Below are 21,100 nucleotides of genomic sequence, written 5' to 3'. Positions count from 1 at the left end.
TTTAATTGAACTTGATAAGTCAATATCAAAAGTCCTTAGACACGCATATTAACGGTCTGAATATGATCAAAATAATTTCTTATAATATGTAGGCAATGACTATGTGAGTTTTATTATATGAAATTATATAAATTAAATACTGTCCTACATAAACCAGGGTCGTTCCCGGACTATTTTTCAGTTTAAGCACAGGAGAAGCTTTCACAATAAACATATTCAGTCAGGTGAAATGTGCCTGTATATGGTAATAAGTAACACATTTACCAACACAACAATTTCATTATTCTGCAAATGGTCTTTATATCAATACATATAAGAAGAAAAAGAAACAAGAAATATAATATCATACCTAAACGAAACTCCCAAGCGTTACATTTTATTGTATTTTTCGCATTTTATGCTTTAAAATTTCATTTTCCCGATAATAAATCTAAATTATACGCGCATGCACAGGTGCGACCCTGAAGACAATTAGAGGTGACTAAAACGGCAACGATTTCTTTCTTTATCAGTGTGAGATCAAAAATATCTCTCATCGAGTGAAAACCAGCTAGTGGCTAACTGATTCTTATATCGGCAGAATATTTTTTTACGTTTCTCAGTCTCTTTTGCGAGCGAAAACGGTATAAGCTGTAGACCAGATAAGTCAAGTACATTCAAGCCTGTTTATATAAAGACCACCCTTGTAAAATGAAATACGTGACCTTTCTTTTGAATGGTGGTCTCTCGATACTGTTTATGGTTAAACGGGAAGAGAAGATAATCGCCTTTATGAAAGGTTTTATAGCAGTGGCTTTATTCAGACGTACACTTTATAACAGGTTTGACTGTAACAGTATTTATATAGCCGGACACATGTGACAACAATACATTAGGCCCGGATCCAGGGCCGGGCCAAGGGAGCTCGTGCGCCCCCCCCCCCCCCCCTCCCAGTTGGCTGAGAAGTGACCTATACTCATCAAGATGCACCCTACTCTTTTGGCAATGAAATAATATTTTCTCAAAATTTAGACCCAGAAATGCACCAGAGGCAACAATTTGATACCTGTATTTCAAAATTTTTGAAGGGGAGAGCAATCCAAGAAGGGAGTTGCCCCTCCGTTATATCAAAATGCACCTGTATTTCAAAACTTTCCAGGAGGAGAGCCCCATGGAGTGCCCTACCAGTAAATGCACCTGAGGCAACCACTGCGTACCTGTATTTAAAAAATTTCCAGGGGAGAGATCCTCCTTATCCCCGCTATGCGCTTCGACGGTGACGTCTTCGTTCTAGACTGGTGCCCCTCTCCCCGCGTCAAAATATTATGGAACCGGACCTGCAACATTATAAGCTATGTTCAGTTTTCAATCGCACATTATGTATATCTTAGTTTGCATATAGTCCATTACACATATGCATAGAACCGAAACCGAACCAAAAACTTAAATGTACCATTTCATATACGCCGAAAATTGAAATGTAATAGAAATGAAAACGAAAAAGGACTGACAAAATTTCGCTCCAGTGTGCAAGGTGTAAATCAGCTGTAATCACGCGGTAAAACGATTTTAATGATAAAAGACTAAGATAAAAATACGCCGAAGATATACTTTCTTCAAACACTTCGCCCAAATGCCGGTGTGTGCATTATCTACACAGATGATCCGTGGAAAAAAAAACATTTTGGCGACGTGTTCGAGAAAAATATTGAGAACGTCTGGAAGACATTTTATGAAAAGCACTTGTTTTCCCGTCTTAAATGCGTTTCATATTATTAAATTCGGTCAAGTAATATTAAAGGAAATTATGAGTGAAATATTACCTGAATTTAGGATTTCCTTGTGTGTACGACACCGAGATGTCACGTGTAATGTAAGTTGATAGATCTACCATAGACACATACAAGTTGCAGTGAATAGTATTGTTATAAATACTCATTTTCCCCGCATATGGTTGTTGCATTGAAATTTTTCCACCACTTGTCAGCGCTAACACAGTGCACGAATTGAAGTTAGCACTTGCTGCACTATCGGCGTTGACACAGTCCACGAATTGAAGTCAGCGCTTGCTGCACTGTCAGCACCACAAACTACTTTTCCCAACATAGATGTCGTTTATATTTTGTAGGAATATCTTAAGCTTTTAAGGGCTTCATCTTTAACGTTTACATATAATCGATAAAAAGATTCTTTGGAAGCATAGCAACCAAGCAAATTAACAGTAGACTCGGTTTGATCAAAGAGTTCTTTGGTTTGATTTAGTCTGTTCATATTTGAGTTTTATTTCACACCAGGGCCGTGTACATAGTCAATTCGGGCATATTATATGCATGTCTTATGAAAGGTAATGAAATGTGCAACGCCTCTACTTTTCTACTGGCAGTTTATGGTTATGGTTAACATATCTAAACTTGCTAAAACTTATTCTAAGGTCAGTCGGCAGTACATTGAGATAATATTCAAAACAATGAGATGTTTTAAATATCCTATAATTTAAACATTTAGGCATTATATATATAGAATTATACCAATTTTGCTTAAACCGATCACACAACCTGTTTTACACCATTTTTGCAAGACTGCAATATTGATGTACATACTGATTTAGCCAATAACCTGAAAAAAACACAATAATTCAGAGTTTCTTCAATTTTGCATCACCATTTAGAGAGAAAATATTGTAACAAAAGTTTATACAAAATAGCAGATATCTTATCTTGTTTACCACGTACAATTCTTTTCCAGAAACCAACCATTCTGGCTTTGATAAGAATTTCAGCTGGGTATCTCCCAACTCACTATAAAGTATACAGGTTGGTGTGGTTTTCTTAAAATGAAGTATATATTTGTATAACTGTATAAAAAGAGACTCTAATACATCGCACTTTTCAAATCCAAAAACTTCAGAACCAAACAATGCTACTGGAGCAATCAAACTGTCAAATAACTGGAGTTGCATATCTAAAGGTAATGCCAACTTCCTGGCTTTTTGTAGAACACCAAACATGGCTTTTCTAGCTTGTTCTATCAATACACTTTTGCCTTATCAAATTTACCATTACTAGTAAAGGTCATACCTAAGTACACAAAATTATCAACTACTGATAAATTTTCCCCATTAAAAGTCAATATAGGTTTGTTTCTTTGCTTCTTCTTGCTGAATACAAGGACCTCTGTTTTACATGAGTTACCTCTAACTTCCATGTCTGACAATATAAGTACATAGCATTCAAAGCAGCCTGTAACAGTTACTGTTCCTTGGATTCAGCAAGAATAACAATATCATCTGCATATAATAACAGATACAATATGAGATAAACATGCACCTCTTCATTATCAAGCAAAGCTCCTGCAATATCATTCACTAAATCTAAGCCATCATTTGCTTTTGAAACGAAGTCAACAAGATCGTTTAAAAACATAGAAAAAAGAGTCGGTGATAAATTTTCACCCAGACGAACACCAATATTACTTATGAAAAAATCAGACAGTTTAGCATTTTGTCTGATACAAGATTTGGCAATTTGGTATAAGCTTTGGGTAATCTTAAATTTTACTATCAACGCTCTACTGTAAGAGTTTCATCCACAATGATGCTCTATTGACAGAGTCGAATGCTTTACGGTAGTCAATAAATGCACAGTACAAAGGCGCTTTAAAATGAAGATAAACATCCACTAAACATTTCAGATTAAAAATTTGATAAATTGTGCTATAGTCCTTTCTAAAACCTGCTTTTCCTCAGAAAGTACATTCATGGAATTTAGATACTGATTCAAATGATTATTCAAAACAGCCGTAAAAAGTTTACCTAAACAACTTAATATGGTAATACCTCTGTAATTATCTGGATCCGTGGGATCACCTTTATTTTTATATAGTGGACATATCATACCTTCGTCCACGCATCAGGCACAACACCAGTATTAAATACAATGTTAAACAGTTTATGAAATACTGGAATCATGACACTACTTGAATTCTTTAAAAATTCATTTAAAACATTATCTGTTCCACATGCTTTATTATTCTTCAATGACTTTATAGCAAGTCTAATGTCTTCAATTGAGATAGTAAGTAGTCCTGTGCAAGTTTTCTTTATAAGAAGGTACGTTAGGGATTTTTGCGATTCAAAAGGTGTAAACTTTTGAATTTTTTTACATCAAAAGTATCAAGACTGGAAAGCTTAGTTTCAACTAGACAAACAATATCATATTGTTGAAAAAAAAATCTTCACAATCAGATGCTTTCAATTTGGACAATAGAGTATAAATATTTAGAAAAACAATTTTCAAATGACTGATATTTAAAGGTTCTACATAATTATGATCATGAAAGTTACTGATCCTCCCTGTGATATGTTGATCTTTAGTATTATCTTTTGTATTAACAGAATGATTAGAGAGATTACTAGATTCAGAAGTGTGACTGATGTCCTCTATAACAGCTTCTTTATAAGAATCGTCTATAACAACTTCATTACAACGAGTTTTAGACTAAGGGTTACACGTACATGTATTTCCTATAACATCTTCATTACAGCAATTTATAGTCTTAATGGTACAAGAAAAAGACTTAGCAACCTCTGCAACAACTTCATTACAACAACTTCTAGTTTTGTTGGTACAAGAACATAAAACCTCTGTAATAGCTTCTTTACAACAATTTGAAGTATTTTTGTTACAAGTACATTCATCTTCTGTAACAGCTTCATTACAACAACGTTTAGTTTTACTGATACAAGAACAAGCAGTTGATAAAATTTTATCATTACAACAGACATTATTAGAACAAGACTCAAATAAAGTGACATCTGTATTGGAGCAAAAATAAGTAGACATATCATTATTTCTCTGTAAACGAGTTTCACTAATCTTGTATCTTGAATATCTTCCCTCCTTCCTAGGAGAACCACCACAAGGGCGTAGAATAGACACGAATATAACTCCAAACTCCAAGAATAACGTGTATACTGTAAATCCCTTCACCACGAATAACACCAAGGCAGTTATTACACTGACCACTATTGATAAGTTATTTACGTATATATAAACACACAAATTTATACTTCGAAATGTAAGTCTACTGAAAGTTTCTTGGAAGAAAACAGACTAATGTACACTGTTTTTGGGCTATGAGGGCTACTGCTGGGATACAACACTGAGTATTGACTGGCGTGCCTTATCGAGGTTGAACAGAAGTCTACTACACTCCACCTCGAAGTTGTAGAATGCAACCAGGTTTGAGGAGTTGGTGTATTCTTGTAGGACTGGCCAACAGTTAATGATGATCTGAGCGCGTTATTCCTCCGGCTGTTCTTGGAATCTGTGGGTAGTTAGTTCATACCACCGCTGTTCAATACTAGGTAGAACCGCGGCTCTCACACTGTCTAATGATATACACTCCAGAACAAAGTGTGTTGCAGTCTCTGGGAAATTAATACAAAGTTGAAAAGTAGTGTCTATATTGTACTAATTAATTTTTTTACGAGTAGTTTGGAGCATGTATATACCGGTATTTAGCCGTAGCTTGATTTTTAGACATGCAGATTCACGGGCAGAGAATTCACATGAAAAAAACTGGCATCAAGGTTCCTGGTTTGAATACCTCAAATTTCATAACGTGTAGAGATCGGTAATATGCCAACGACTGAGTTAACCTTTCACTCCAGAATTGGCGTACTTTTTTATTCACACGAGTTTTCCACCTAAATTTAGAAGGATTATCCTCGACGATGTCACACAGCATACCGAGGTCGTATTTCCAGAGGATTATCTGTATATTACTGAACCAACTATTACTTTTTATTGATTTAGTTTCTAACTGCCTCAGAAATTTTCTTCTATCTTCTTTTTGATGACATATATTAATCAAAAGAGTCAATGCTCGTATATGAATGTGAGCTTCTATAGGTAAGAGACCAGTTATCGTATATATCGCAGTGTTAGCTGTACTGTCGGTTAGTTGTAAAACTTCTTTGACAAATTTCCTCTGAAATGCTTCAAGTTTTGAAACTAATGACTGTGTCGGTAGCAGAAGCTCCAATCCATAAAGTAAAACGGGTACAACATATGATTTATACAGATGCACGATTGCAAGTATATTGAGACCTATCTGACCCTTAAGACCACTTCCAAATAAACTATATGCTGCTCGCCTAGCTTTCTTAATATTTTCATCTACATTTTCTTTCTGGTTTGAACCGATGGAGTCTGTTCTAATTATATCCAAGTGAGAAGTAAGTTCTGGACACTAACGGTATCGTTTTACAGTTCATTTCAAAATTTTCTTTCAGTACTTTTTTACGTTTATTATTTACTCTGATGTGGACACTTTTTGAGGGCCGGAGGAGATATCTTTCCATATTGGCAAAGTCAGCAGACATGTCTAGGTGGGTTTGAGCTTCATTGTCATTCACTGCACATTAACAGACATCATCCGCACAGGCACTGGCGGCACATTTAACATTACCGATTCTTGTTCCGATCCGGGTTTCTTGAAGTCGGTCAAGTAAAAGATTTACATATGTTTTATATAGGTCGGTACGAAGTATACCTCCCTGTCTTACACCTTGATTTACAAAGAACTGACTTGAAATTTGATTTCGCCACTTAACTGAACTGAACTTAATTGGACCAGTGACTGTCATCTATACCAGTGTGATAAAGTCTGTGAAGCATGTGCTTGTGATCTACAACATCAAATGCAGCCTTGGCATTGAGAAATATAAGATTCAATTAGGAGTTTAAGTCTTTACATTCTCTATACATTTCTTCAATGAGGAAGGCAGAGTTTATTGAAGAAGTCTTGCGGGTGAACCCCCTCTGTACACTGTTCTGTGACTGTTCTACCATTGGAGCAATTCTTTCTCGAATAATAGCTTCCATAATTTTACCGATGGCTGGAAGAACTGTAATGCCTCGATAATTTGTAGCAACATCCGAAAGTCCTTTGTTCTTGAAGATAGGAGACACAATTCCAACCTTCAGGTAGTCTGGAAACTCACCACTAGCAAAAATTAAGTTGACGATCTTCAACAGGAAGTTCAGTACACCCTGTGAACAATACAGACTATTTTCGATTGAAATATTATATATGTCTGGTGATTTACCCGTATTTATACTTTTCACTGCCATGTTTAATTCGTCAAGCGACACTGGTTTTACACTTTTATTTTTTACAAGATTTCCAATATGTTTGATTTCGGAATTCACTTGGTTGTGGTATGATTCATCAAAGAGCTCGTTACTACTTTTAGTGGCTAGCTGTTCAAAGTGTTGCTTAAAACCTTCTAAAATGTTGGAATTCCCCTCAAAGTGGTTCCCGTTGACTTGTAGATCAGAAATAAATGTGTTTCCTCTCTGTCGTTGGCTCCTGACCAGTTTATGAAAGTACTTAGAGTCATAAGATCTAGCTTCTAAAATTTTCTGTTTTAATTCAAAATCACGCTTTGCTATTGTCTACCTACAGGATGCGCGAAATAGCTTCTTAGTAAGATTTCTTTTTTCATACAATGTATTATCTATGCCCACCGGTTTTCCCGCGTTTCTCCAAGAAAAATAAGCCTCCGTCATTTTTTCTGAGTTCTCAATAATTTCTTGATTCCGTAACTTTAACTTTGGATTTGATTTTAAGTACTTTTTTGGTTTACTAGCTGCCGATGCTGCCTCGTTTAGAATTGTACAGAACTGATGTAAGACTAGATTAATGTTTGTGTTGTCTGTATCGAGTAGCCACAAGTGCCGGTCCATGGGTTCGTTTACCGTTGTACTGTACAACTGTAGATTCACTTTATTCCAGTTTACTGTGTTTGATGGCGTTTCAGACGTGGGATTTCGCGACTCAGTCTCACTCAGAATGGTCATTTTGACTGGATGATGATCAGATACATTAAGAAACATGTTGTTCAAAATGTTTTTCCGTACTTGAACTAATTCCTCAGGTATACAATACAAAAAGTAGTTGATCTCACTGCAGTCTCACCCTAATGAATTTATATACGTATAACCACAATTATGCAAAGCGAAAGTTAAATTCAGAAATAAATTCATAAAGATACTTAGAACGTCTAGTGTTTGGGTCTGTGTTCAAAGACTCGTTTAAATCGCCCCAAGAATTCTAAAGTTTGTCGGAGGGTACTTGAGTACTACCATTAGGGAGGTAAACGGAACATAACAATAAGACCTTCCCTTTTGCAAAGTTATCAATATGTATGCACTGTATTCTGTTTCCACCTTCATCAAGTGGTTTAATGCAATAGTCAATGTCATCCTTCCATAGAATACCAACGCCCCCATATCCCCTTGGCATTTGCGTTGGTAGCATAGGGTCAAGGATACCAGTACCTTTACCGACCGCATTAACGTCTGGTCTTACTTCATTGAGAACTGAAATTTGTGAATGGAACAACGAATGTTCCTGAACCATATCAATGTCACACACTGTGGGATGTTCCCCTATAGGGATTTGCACATTAATGGTTTAAAAGGACTAACAGGCTCATGCGCAATTAGGGTCTCATGACCCTGAGAGGTTTGTATAAGAAAAGGGTTTTCATCTTGACAGTTAACTAAACGCGATTCCATATGCGTGATACCAGTACTGTCATCATGACAGTTAACTAAATGAGAATGAGAATCAGTATGCACACAGCCTAAATTATCGTCCTGACAGTTCCCTATATGTGCTTCAGAATGTATGCTACCAGTCCTGTCAGACGTCATTGAAATTTTCCCAGACTTTACCGTATTTTCCTCGTTCACATATGTTCAAGTTCAGATTCAATCTTATCCATTACTAAATTTGTAATTTGGTTTTGAACCGCGAGTACGCGATCAAGTAACAAGCTGTTAGAAATACCACCAAAAGGAGTTATTAGTCACTGGATGTATGCTGTTTGTATTAATATTATTCAATATTATTTGAAATATTTTGTGGAGTACTGTTATTGTTATAATAACTACACTTAAGAACTGTTTTATCATCAGAATTACACGGTTCACGAGAACTTGTAGCATCGCACTTTTTGAAAGAAATGTTTTTATCATCAAAATTACACTGTTCACGAAAACTTGTAGCATCGCACTTCTTGTTACATAGTTTCTGATTACCGACACTTGACGCTGAGGCATCTAAATTAACTTGTAGCATCGCACATCTTAAAAGAAATGTTTTATCATCAAAATAACACGGTTCACGAAAACTTGCAGCATCACACTTCCTGTTATATGGTTCAAGATTACCGACACTTGCTGTTGAGATATCTAGGTTTGAACTTACAACATTTGCACACTTATTTTGCACAGAAAGATTACTCGGTTGAAAGTTATTACATTACAAAAACACCATTCACATCCTCACGACAGTTTGCAATATTAGTATAGGGTCTTCCATGTCTGTCCTATTCAAAGTGTGTAAAACCAAAGGCTACATAATCAACATGGTTGACACCAGCCTTGAATAGATCATCTGGATTCTCAACTATGACATGGCGATAATTGTCCTTTAGAACACACACTACCTTACCATCTCTTGTAAAGGCTCATTCCAACTGATCTAGTTTCCTCACGGAGGTAAAACACTTTACTCTGAGTGGAGTGAGATCATCATTACAAAATACCTTCGTGCATTTCACCTTGCCCCGAAGATTCTTTTTATTCACGCGAGACAAACCTAACGATTATCCCTCTGTTGCGGTCACCTGGTTTGCCTAGCCGGCTCTTACTAAAGATTGCTTTTGTGGTAGTTTTAATGATAAAATCGATAAAAAGATCCTTTTGCAACCAAGCAAAATAATAGCAGACAGAGATATATCTTCCGATAATGTCAAAGATCTCTAGCTATGCTCAGCAGCGCCCAGACTTTGGAACACACTCCCTCAGCACTTCCGTGACTGAGAAACAAACCTGAGCCAGTTCCGGAGTCTGGTCAATGCCTGAAGCAGACAGAGTTGCAGATGCTCTTCATGTGCTGTTTTTTGAGTTAACCTCTGTTATATGCTTATTTTGATCTTGCTTTTGCTGATTTTTATTTTGTTATGCTTGCTTTTATCTATGCTTTTATCTAAAATATTTCTAATTGTATTTTATTACAGGATTTTCCTAGTCCAAATAATTTGACGGAGATATTTTCGTGATAGGTCATAATCCCTCTCTTTATGGAGGAAAGATATTGACCTATGCAAAAATTATCACAATATCGTGGCTCACTCACGGACTAGGATTTTCCTTGCATCTTTCCTTGTTGTACCTGCATTATTTGTGTTATGCTTTACGATTGTATGCACGCTATATAACGTTATGTTTGCTGCAACTATCGAGATGCCGGTGCTAATCAGGTCACCTTGAATCTAATTCAAGTTGATAGGTGTTTTAGTACTTTAATGATTAAATTAGACACACTTGTGCTGATTTTCATATGCAGTTTGTTTTTTATCGGCCTGTCCATGTTTATCTTAAGGCATTTTAGGCTACGGTCAAGATTAGCACCAGTACCTCGGATTTTCTTTTTATACTGCTAAATATTACATTATGTTGTTTTATTAATATGTGTGCAAATACTTTTACTCATACTAAAATTGTGTATCAATTGTTATATATTTGTTAAATAAGTCGGTCAATAGCTATTCATAGTTAATGTTGATTTGTTATGCCATACCGACAGTAAATAAAATTTGTATTGTATTGTATGCACTCAGTGATTACTTCCCCTTTTTGGTACTTCGCCATTTGTACAGAATATATAGCTTACTTCAGTTCGTTGTTTGATGATGCACGTGTCGATATAGGCTTTTGTGTTGTTATCCTCCATCGAAAACAGAGTGGTACGTTCTCCACAGTCTGTCCATCTGTCCGCTCCATAAGTTATTTGTTTGCCTAGGCCCATTGAAGGATATTGTGTAATGTTTGATTTTCTGTAAAATCAAGGCGGACATTTACCCGTCCTGTTTACAGATGTGTGGCAGGAATGACTAATTCTAGCTTTATCTTACACATGTATCCTAATATTATACTGTTTAAAATAACAATTAAAGTTTGTTGTATAGCTTGCAGTCGGTATTCTGAACCTTGTCATACTGTAGTCTTAAGGTTCATGTAAAGTGTTTGAGACTGCCCCTCGGGTGAATTTTCGTTTCATGTTTTGAGACCTCATAGGCCTTTGTTTTTCATACATTATATACCAAACTGTTCAGAAAGAGTAGAAATGTCATTCAAGAGAGGTTGTTTTGTTCGGTACAATAATATTTCTCTTATATCACATGTACTTTGCTTGTCCACATTCTGTTTTGTAAAAAATATCAAACTTCTTTTTCAAAAATATTATGACATTAGGTCTATACTTATTGTATGCCTAACATATTTCTCCAGGTACTCCCAGTGTTAAAATTGCTACAATACATCTACATTTCAAAAAATTGCAAAAATTGCAAAAGGAAAGTGAAAGTAGAGCTGTCAAAATGACAAAATACTCCTATATTTCAGAAAATATGTAAGTTAACCCTATTTTAATACTGGGAGTACCTAGATAAATATGTTAGAGACACAAACAAAACATATTTAAAGAAAAAATACTTTTGAAAAAGAAGTTTAATATTTTCTACAAAATAGAACTGTGACGATCGAAGTACATGTAATTTTTGACAAAATACTTATTCTCAAAGAAGCTTACCTTTGTATAATGTATTCCCTACTTCCTCTGAACAATTCAGTGTATTTATAATAAATAGTAACGGTCTTTGAAGAATAAATTTCCAAAATCAAAATTCACCTGAGGGGTGGTCTCCAAACACTTTACATGAACCTTAATATTATTGAAACACTTTAGTTAAATAAGCTTGTGCACTTTCAAATGTAATTTTGCTTATAACTTTATTATAGATATTAGTGCATTTTGCTAATTACAGTATTCTTTCTACTTAAATTTATACAACCTTATTTTGGGTAATAGGTTTACACTATCATGTACTTGCTATACTTATGATATTGAAATCACTCAGGTGTAACTTTAGCATACAGTCATGTAAGGGTTGATACAAATGTTTACATAAGCTTGACCATTCTTTATGTATTGTTAATGCTACAGGTAATAATTTCACTTTTAAGAATTTATTGAACACTCCATGTGTACTGCAATTTTTCTGCATGGGTTTTTCATGCCTTTTACCAATGCGAGGGTATATAAGCCCTGATTTTGGCAGTCTCTGTGCTAGTGTTCACCGACTCTCGAAAGGTAACTTCTACCTTTACAGCGTTTTTTTTCACCGCGAAATTCGACCCCATTCCCCCCTCAAAATAGTATGTTTTTTTCCCCTTTCCAATGCCTAAAATTCCCCTCCGAAAATAAAAAAAATGCCGATCAATTAAATCATAATTCACTAGTTTATTTTATTTATTTTCATATAGAAAACAGTTCACCGCGGTATCTCGCGTTTTGTTTACACCGGTTGGAGTAACTTCCCTTGATTAATCAGAATCATCGAAGCGCTTTATTATTCTGCACAGCAACGCTGTTGAATGTTAGTCTGTAAATGATTTGCATTCTATTTGTTTGGTTGGGTAGTGTTGAGTTTTCCATCTTCTAGTCAGTCAGGGTTTGATTTTATGCTTTGGGAAGGGACTAGTCCAATGCATACATTGTTTTTTACAGTTTGTTTTTATTGTGACAGGTCAAATGTAACAGTGACTGCAAATGACAGAATTTGACAGAAATAAAATAAAAACAGCCACTCACCGATTTGTTTAAGAAGGGACCTAATGTCTGTTGTAAATTTTGGTAGTCTAATGGATGTCTTATCCTCCACATTTGAAAAATTTATTTGGTTATCTGGTATTGATATGCTACATTGTGTTATATGTCATGTCACATGCTCTTATGGGCCCTGAATTTATCAATAAACTTGAAACTATAGTTTATTTCAACACAAATGATAAATTCCCCTTTTCTTAGTTTTACGTTGTATTTTTCCCCCTCCAAAGGGCACCAACCCCCTTCCCCCAAAACTGAAAAAAATCACTGCTTTAGTCAGAGCCTAGCCATTTCCACCCCTTGCTGTCTTTGGGTATATTTTTAGCTCGACTATTCGAAGAATAGTCTAGCTATTCTACTCACCCTGGCGTCGGCGTCAGCGTCACACCTTGGTTAAGTTTTTGCATGCAAGTACATACAGCTATCATTTAAAGGCATATAGCTTTGAAACTTATTTATTCTTTTTCTAGGTCAATTACCAACCTCACTGGGTCAAGTTCCATAACTCTAACATGTATTTTGAGCAAATTATGCCCCCTTTTGGACTTAGAAAATTCTGGTTAAGTTTTACATGCAAGTTACTATCTCCAAAACTAATGCAGATATTGAATTGAAACTTCACATGTGTCTTCGGGGTTATAAAACTAGTTGATAGCACCAAGTCCCATAACTCTGACCTTCATTTTGGCCAAATTATGCCCCCTTTTGTACTTAGAAAATTTTGGTTTAAGTTTTGCGTGCAAGTACATACAGCTATTACTAAAAGGCATATAGATTTGAAACTTATTTTTTCATTTTCTAGATCAATTACCTACCTCACTGGGTCAAGTCCCATAACTCTGACATGTATTTTGGCCAAATTATGCCCCCTTTTGGACTTAGAAAATTCTGGTTAAAGTTTTGCGTGCAAGTACATACAGCTATTACTAAAAGGCATATTGATTTGAAACTTATTTTTTCTTTTTCTAGATCGATTACCTACCTCACTGGGTCAAGTCCCATAACTCTGACATGTATTTTGAGCAAATTATGCCCCCTTTTGGACTTAGAAAATCCTGGTTAAAGTTTTACATGCAAGTTACTATCTCCAAAACTAATGCAGATATTAAATTGAAACTTCACATGTGTCTTCGGGGTTATAAAACTAGCTACCTCACTGGGTCAAGTCCCATAACTCTGACATGTATTTTGGGAAAATTATGCCCCCTTTTGGACTTAGAAAATCCTGGTTAAAGTTTTGCGTGCAAGTACATACAGCTATTACCAAAAGGCATATAGCTTTGAAACTTATTTATTCTTTTTCTAGGTCAGTTACCAACCTCACTGGGTCAAGTTCCATAACTCTTAACATGTATTTTGAGCAAATTATGCCCCCTTTTGGACTTAGAAAATTCTGGTTAAAGTTTTACATGCAAGTTACTATCTCCAAAACTAATGCAGATATGGAATTGAAACTTAACATGTTTCTTCGGGGTTATTAAACTAGTTGATAGCATCAAGTCCCATAACTCTGATATGCATTTTGGTCAAATTATGTCCCGTTTCGAACTTAAAACTCTTTTGATATTTAACATTTTGGGTAATAATTTCCTGCTTCTGTGACAATATTTCGAATAGTCGAGCTTGGCTGTCTTACGGACAGCTCTTGTTTCCTTTTGGACCGGGATCTAAATTTAAAGACAAAATTATTTAAAATTACGTTAGCTTCGTTAGGTATAGGACTTTAATTTCTGTAGGTTGTAATTATGGCTTAGTTGTTTTGAATATTGTTAACTGAAAATGTATAAACTGTTACTGATGTATTTTGTCTATGATGTAAAACGAGCCATGTGAAAATAATAAAATACATCTTGTACCCGGTAAACTGCTTTTGTGTTCCTTGTAGTTTAGTGAATTTAAAAATCTAACAGAGTAACCTGGGCATAGTAGTAAATACTGCTACAGATGTAACAGGCTGAAAATACTTCAGACCTGACCGGGAATCGAACCCGGGATATCTCACACCTAATGCGGTCACTCTACCATGTTGCGATAAAAGCTAGCTCAATAGTAGTCCAAATAATTGTACTCGAGAGTTGAATATCGTTATATTTTTTTGACTTGTGGATATCCGCCTCCGAGTACAAACCAGAAAAGGAAAAGAATGTGATAGCACTGTCCCCTTCTTTGCGTAAATAACACCCAACTGAATCCGTTGGGTGGGAATTGTGTTATAATAAAGCGACTGATCACAAAAAGAAATACATACATATAGAAAGCCTGTAATTTTTCCTTTCCAGTGATGTATATATTATCTAGATTCCTTAAAAAACTTTCAAACTATGGCAGTTAAAAAAATTCAGAGGTTTAAATCGTGTGTATTACATATTGGAAAATGGTCGATACAGGTAAACACATTACTACACGAAGCGTTTTCATTGGTCACGTCTCCGACCGCCATTACATGAAGACGATTGAAACGTTAGGGGTTTAAATTTTTTACAACAGAAATTCTTGATAAATATGTCCCGTTCTTCTGTTTTTTATTTACTATTTATGATTTAAAACAACAGGTAAGTTGTTAGGGCTAAAGAAAAATCGTTACTACTGATAAATAGTAATTTCAGTCGACCACAGTTTCCACCACAGTTTTGATTGTTTCTGTTGAGACCTCTAGGTAGACAATGTAAAATATCAAAATGTAAAATTGGTCTACCCGAGGTCTCATTATTTAGACTAGCTCAATAGCAAGGAATTAAGTATAAGTGCACCCTTATACTCTGCCCTACTACATACACCCCCCTCCATTTTAGAATTTGTCCGCGAATTCCAGGAGTTTGAACCTCTTTGGGACGTTCCTAGGTGTTCATTTAGAGTTATTTACGTTGGGCGCCAAATGTAACAGGCTGAAAATACTTCAGGCCTGACCGTAGCTTTACTCATTTTTGGCTTATCGGGATGACTTATTTTATAATCTGATATTAAATAATTATATAGTTGTCATCCCTCTAACAGGTCGGAGACTTCCCCTGGATTGAGAGACAGTCTCTTGATCTAAACCCTGCATCTGGTTTGAAAGACAAAATGTCTTTCGATGGAAAGACTGTATTTAGCTAAATAAGTGTTGAAAAAACATGAAATCATTATCAAAACAATCAATTTCATTACAGTCGCATTAATTATTTATCGAAACAACTTGTTATTTCAAGTAAACTTTACAAGAAATATAATTTTGATTTTGAAAATTTCATAAAAGAAAGATAATTTTCTATATTTGAAATAAATTTGCGCATTCTGAAAAGAAAGTTTTAATTACTCTTTCATTGATTTTCATTGCTTAAGCTAATTTGAGTCTTTCCATCAGACATTTTGTCTTTGGAACGAGAGACAATGTTTAGATCGAGAGATTGTCTCTCAATCCAGGGGAAGTCTCCGACCTGTCTAAGCCTTACCTATATCTGCATTTTACTGTTAGGAAAACGAAGACATTAAAAAATCCAAAAAAGTCATAATATACTGGTCAGACTTACTTGCTTTAATAAATTAAACGTTAATATTCCAGTAGAAACTTCAGATAGGTTGAATTTAATTTATATTTTTAAATAAGAGACTTAAATCTTAATATGTTTTGACAGTGCAAGGAGATATCTACCCTGACACCGGTTTCAATAAACGACACTAAATTGCAGAAACAAAACACAAAATATACATTCATAAAATAATGTCAACATAAATTCATTGTCAAAGATGTAATCATTACAAATACTTTGTACATGTACCAGAAAACGTTCCCAACGTTCATTGGGGATTTCCTAACAGAAATATGCAGAATAAGTTTGGACGTGACGGAGACAGCGACAGTCAAATGTTATGACACTGTCCCGAAACGTCCTATTATTTGGACTAGCCTGACTGGGAATCAGACCCGGACCTCTCACACCTAAGGCGGACACTACCACGTCGCTATAAAAGCTAGCTCAAAAGCAAGGAAGTATAAGTGCACCTTTATACTCTACCCTACTACACAGCTTTTATTTTAAGACAGAATCCCTATAAGATTTCTTCATATGACCTTATACAGATTTAGATAGGCTCACTGATTCCATGCAGAATAGAGTGTGAAATATTAAAATTTGTCTAGTTCCGTTTGGATCTTGGCTAGTCCACATTCATACGTGTAGATCTTTGCATTGGGAAATATGCACTCGTTCTTTAGCGGAATAATATTGTGCTCCTAAAGTGGTGCAATATTTCCGCTGCTGAACTCTTGCATATTTCCCAAAACAAGGCTAATAACCTATAAATATTCAGCACTAGCATTTATTATGCCCCCCTTCGAAGAAGGTAGGGTATATTGTTTTGCAGATGTTGGTCGGTCGGTATGTCAGTCAGTCTGTTAGTAGACCAATCGGTTTCCGGATGATAACTCAAGAACGCTTAGGTCTAGGATCAAGAAAGTTGATAGTTATTTATCTATTTGGGTTTTACGGCGCACCAACACAGTATAGGTTATATGTCGCCAATCAGGACTACAGATTGAAAGTTGATAGGGAGGTTGGCCATGATCAGCAGATGACTCCTATTGATTTTGAGGTCATTTGGTCAAAAGTCAAGGTCACAGTGAACCTGAACAGTTAAATGGTTTCCAGATGATAACTCAAGAATGCTTCAGCCTAGGATCATGAAAGTTGGTAGGGAGGATGTAGTACTGCAAATCAGCTGAAATTACTTGCATATTTCGAGGGGTAACTGGTCTATGTGTTGCAACAATAACATTTATATATCAAAATGTTCGTCAGGGTCTGTACTTTCTAGAACTGCTATTCATTTGGTTCCATCTGGATGCAAAGTCAGAGAAATCCAAGATGGCTGCCAAAGTACAAACAGTTAGGGGATGTTAATATTCTTTACTTTCCCTTTCCATGATTTGATTCAAAAAGGCATATATCATCTTTTATGGTAGAAATAATACCACTAATGCGATATAAGTGTACTTTGATTCTATTTATCATTGTTTTTTACGTTTTCTTATTTAAAATATGCAAAATTAAGCTCAAAATTAGGGGTAAGGGTTAGCATTTTCATATGTAGGATAACAAAGGACACAAAAAAATGTTGATTTCAAGCCGAAATTGTTGTTCCGAGTATGTTTATTTAGATCTTTCATCAAATAAAAGAACAACCAGTGTGTTAGAATTAAGCTGTAGGGTTTCAAGGGTGAGTGGGGTAATTCTAATGCATTTCAGATGCACCTTGTATAGTGTTAGGTTCTACAGTTATTACATTATATTATAAATGAAAAAGCAATAATATCTGATTGATACATTTACTCAGTATACAGTAACAAAGTATTTAACTTAACGCCAAGTCAAAATTTCAATATATTAACCAAAATATGGTCCGAATTGGCTGCCAAAATTGCATCCAGAATGGCAGCCAAAATGGTGATCGAAATAGGGATCAAAATGTTGTATATTTTACTCTAAACTGATAGCTGTGTGCTTTCACATCAGTATTTACTAAATACAAAAAAACTTCTGTAGACATTTTACTAAAATCATCATTCAAAGCAGATAAAATGATGAATTACTAAGTAAGCTAATAAATGTATCAGCCGCTAGTATACATTGTACACTTACACTAACTAGTCATTATTTGATTTTACATTTTACAAAAAAAAACACTGTATTCCATGAAATGTCACATTATTATGATATAGTAATATATTCTCAATTTCCTAAAAGACAGCTACTATATTATTTCTTCATTAGTAAGAGTGTACACATGTATACATTTTAATGAATAAATTGTCTTTAGAGTTTATCTGCTGACGCAGTGGACCACACATATCCTTCAGTATATATGAAAATATAAATTTATATACATGCACAAGAAATTTACAAGGTGTTAGTATATATTCCAAGTATCAGTACTATATAAATAGAAAATCGGGATCGATCCTTCTACGATAACATGCGATATACCAAATGAGATATATACTATCGAATTAAAAAAGTGTGTACTTCCGGCACGTGCACAGAGCGTCTGACTTTGGATTTTTTGGAAGAATACGCCTTTTCCTTGTGCTTATAAGGGTCCACATAATTTGTCCAAACTACAACTACAAATATGGATATATTGTATATATACATGTAGTGTGCACTTGTAAATAAAAGTACACAGTGAGCACAGATCATATAGCTCAAAATAAATATACATCTCCGGAGGGTGCGCATATCCAACAGGCGGAAATTAACTGTAACTCAATATAACATGGGCGGTGTTTTTTTATTCAAAAATGTACACTTAAATTGATGGGGAATCGATCCTTTACGTAGCAATGAAAATCTGGACCGATCCCTCCACGGTAACGTGCGATATACCGAATGATCTTTTACTATCGATTTAAAATATCATGTCATTCCGTGCTGTCATTAGACAGTTATTTTCAAATGTTATAGGATGAGTTGAAGTCGGACTCATTCCGGATTGAGGTAGTGCCTTATTTCATATTTTTAGAACTGTTACATCATTATTATATGCATATACATTCATACATTATGTATGATAACAAAGTCAAAATCTTTATGTACATATATAGCTAAGTTCTTGTTAATATTAACATTGTCGGAAGTCATTTATTCAATAAATATTGGCGTACTTAGTATTGACCGGATATATTTCTTTATATATTTTTTCCTGAAATCATTAAATGCGAGCATTCTTAAACAAAATTAAACTCATACTTTAGGTATTGCAATAGTGACATTTTCATTCAGTTTAAGGAATTGGATAGGTTTATGCCACCTGCCCTCTTTAAATATTTAGTCTATGTAATAAACCCTTAGCCTACTAAATGCATTTCTAATCTTTCTGCAAAGATACAATATAAAGTGCCAATAACAGCCTTGGGTGCGATCAATAACCAGTTTTAGCTCGACTTTTCGAAGAAGTAGAGCTACATGTATTGTACTCGTCGGCGTTGGTTTAAGTTTTTGATAAAGTCCAATATCTCTGTTACTATCAAAGCTATTAACTAGAAACTTTAAATAGTTATTCATTATCAACGTCTACACCAGGAGAAACAATCCCCTATAACTCTTATTTGAATTTTGACAGAGTTATGCCCCTTTTTAACTTAGATTCTTTTGGTTAACGTTTTTGATAAAGTCAAATATCTCTGTTACTATCAAAGCTTTGGACTTGAAACTTAAATAGTTATTTACTATCAAAGATAAAAGGTAAGAGCACATTTTTCGAAAGCACAGAGCACCCCAAACACAGCCATAGAACCATGCATCGTAAAGTAAACAAAAAGATACTGTAACGGAAAAATATTGTAGACGGGTTGCTTCAAAAACCAAACAAGTACATTTTAATTATAACTATGCAAAATACAGAAAAGGCGAAGGGGTAAGGGATAGATACAATGTCGGGGGAAAGTGGAGCAAGGATGAATATTCAAAAGGGAAAGCCACATTCCTGAAACGCAGTAGCCCAACAATGCAAACTACAGCAGTGCACATCCAAGTACAAAAGACAAACGCACACAACTTACAACCACACAAGTACGAAAAACAACAACGTTGGCAATGCCCAAGACACACATTTACCCACGCACGTACACACAAACAAGCAGGCCAAAATAATGGTGGGTACAATAACTCACTCCTAGTAAAATGGGAGGGGTGCAAATGCAAGGTGGGTGCAAATGCAAAGTCTACGCTAGGAGAAACAATACCCACAACTTTTATTTGACTTTTGACAGAGTTATGCCCTCTTGTTAACAGTTTAGTTTTGCTAATGAAGTCCAGGTTAATGGTGTATAATGTACTACAAATGTACACAATGTATAAATGTGAAATGAGTCGTATTCAAAAAAGAAGCATGTCAATATTAAATAAGTATTTTGAAGTTGGGGTCATGCTGAACAAAGTGTTTACGAATATTATACTTCCTGACATATTATCATTAAATTAATAATAAATGCCACTGTATTCCAGCATACATTGTTTTATTGATCCAATTCTATAATGTATCAAATATCATATCTGTTTTCTGGCATAAACAAGGCGGTAACTTTCTATTCGTTATCCGAGCTCATTGTCATTACCTATATTCAGTGCGAACATAGCGATCGCATATACTAAAAGCGACTGTCCAGGTTAGACGTAACTATTGTAAGTAATTCAAACGTTCTACGCGCTTCGCATGTCAACAAAAATGTTACAAAAACTGTATGACCGAAGTACACAAAAATTGCGAATCATAATTATATCTCACATTGCACTAAACACAAAATGTAGCTTTTGACAGCAAATTGCTACATTATTTTTGAACAGCCCTCGTAGAGATTTGATTGTTCTTCAGCACTAAAATGTTTATAACTTAACATGAA

At 35.1% G+C, this 21,100-nt stretch overlaps 1 protein-coding gene across 1 annotated transcript in view; it reads left to right on the top strand.

Moving 5' to 3' along the window:
* Nucleotides 1-10,713: 10,713 nt before the first annotated feature.
* LOC123539813 (zinc finger protein 700-like) overlaps nucleotides 10,714-21,100 on the top strand; it is a 31,446-nt gene continuing 21,059 nt past the window's right edge. The window contains exon 1 of the mRNA XM_053527266.1: nucleotides 10,714-10,801. The gene's annotated coding sequence lies outside the window, so the exon portion shown is untranslated. The remainder of the gene's footprint in view (nucleotides 10,802-21,100) is intronic.

Source organism: Mercenaria mercenaria, chromosome 16 (assembly GCF_021730395.1).
Source record: "Mercenaria mercenaria strain notata chromosome 16, MADL_Memer_1, whole genome shotgun sequence".
NCBI classification, from domain to species: Eukaryota; Metazoa; Mollusca; class Bivalvia; order Venerida; family Veneridae; genus Mercenaria; species Mercenaria mercenaria.
Note: the sequence above shows the minus strand (reverse complement) of the source record. Positions and strands in the feature narration are given on the sequence as shown.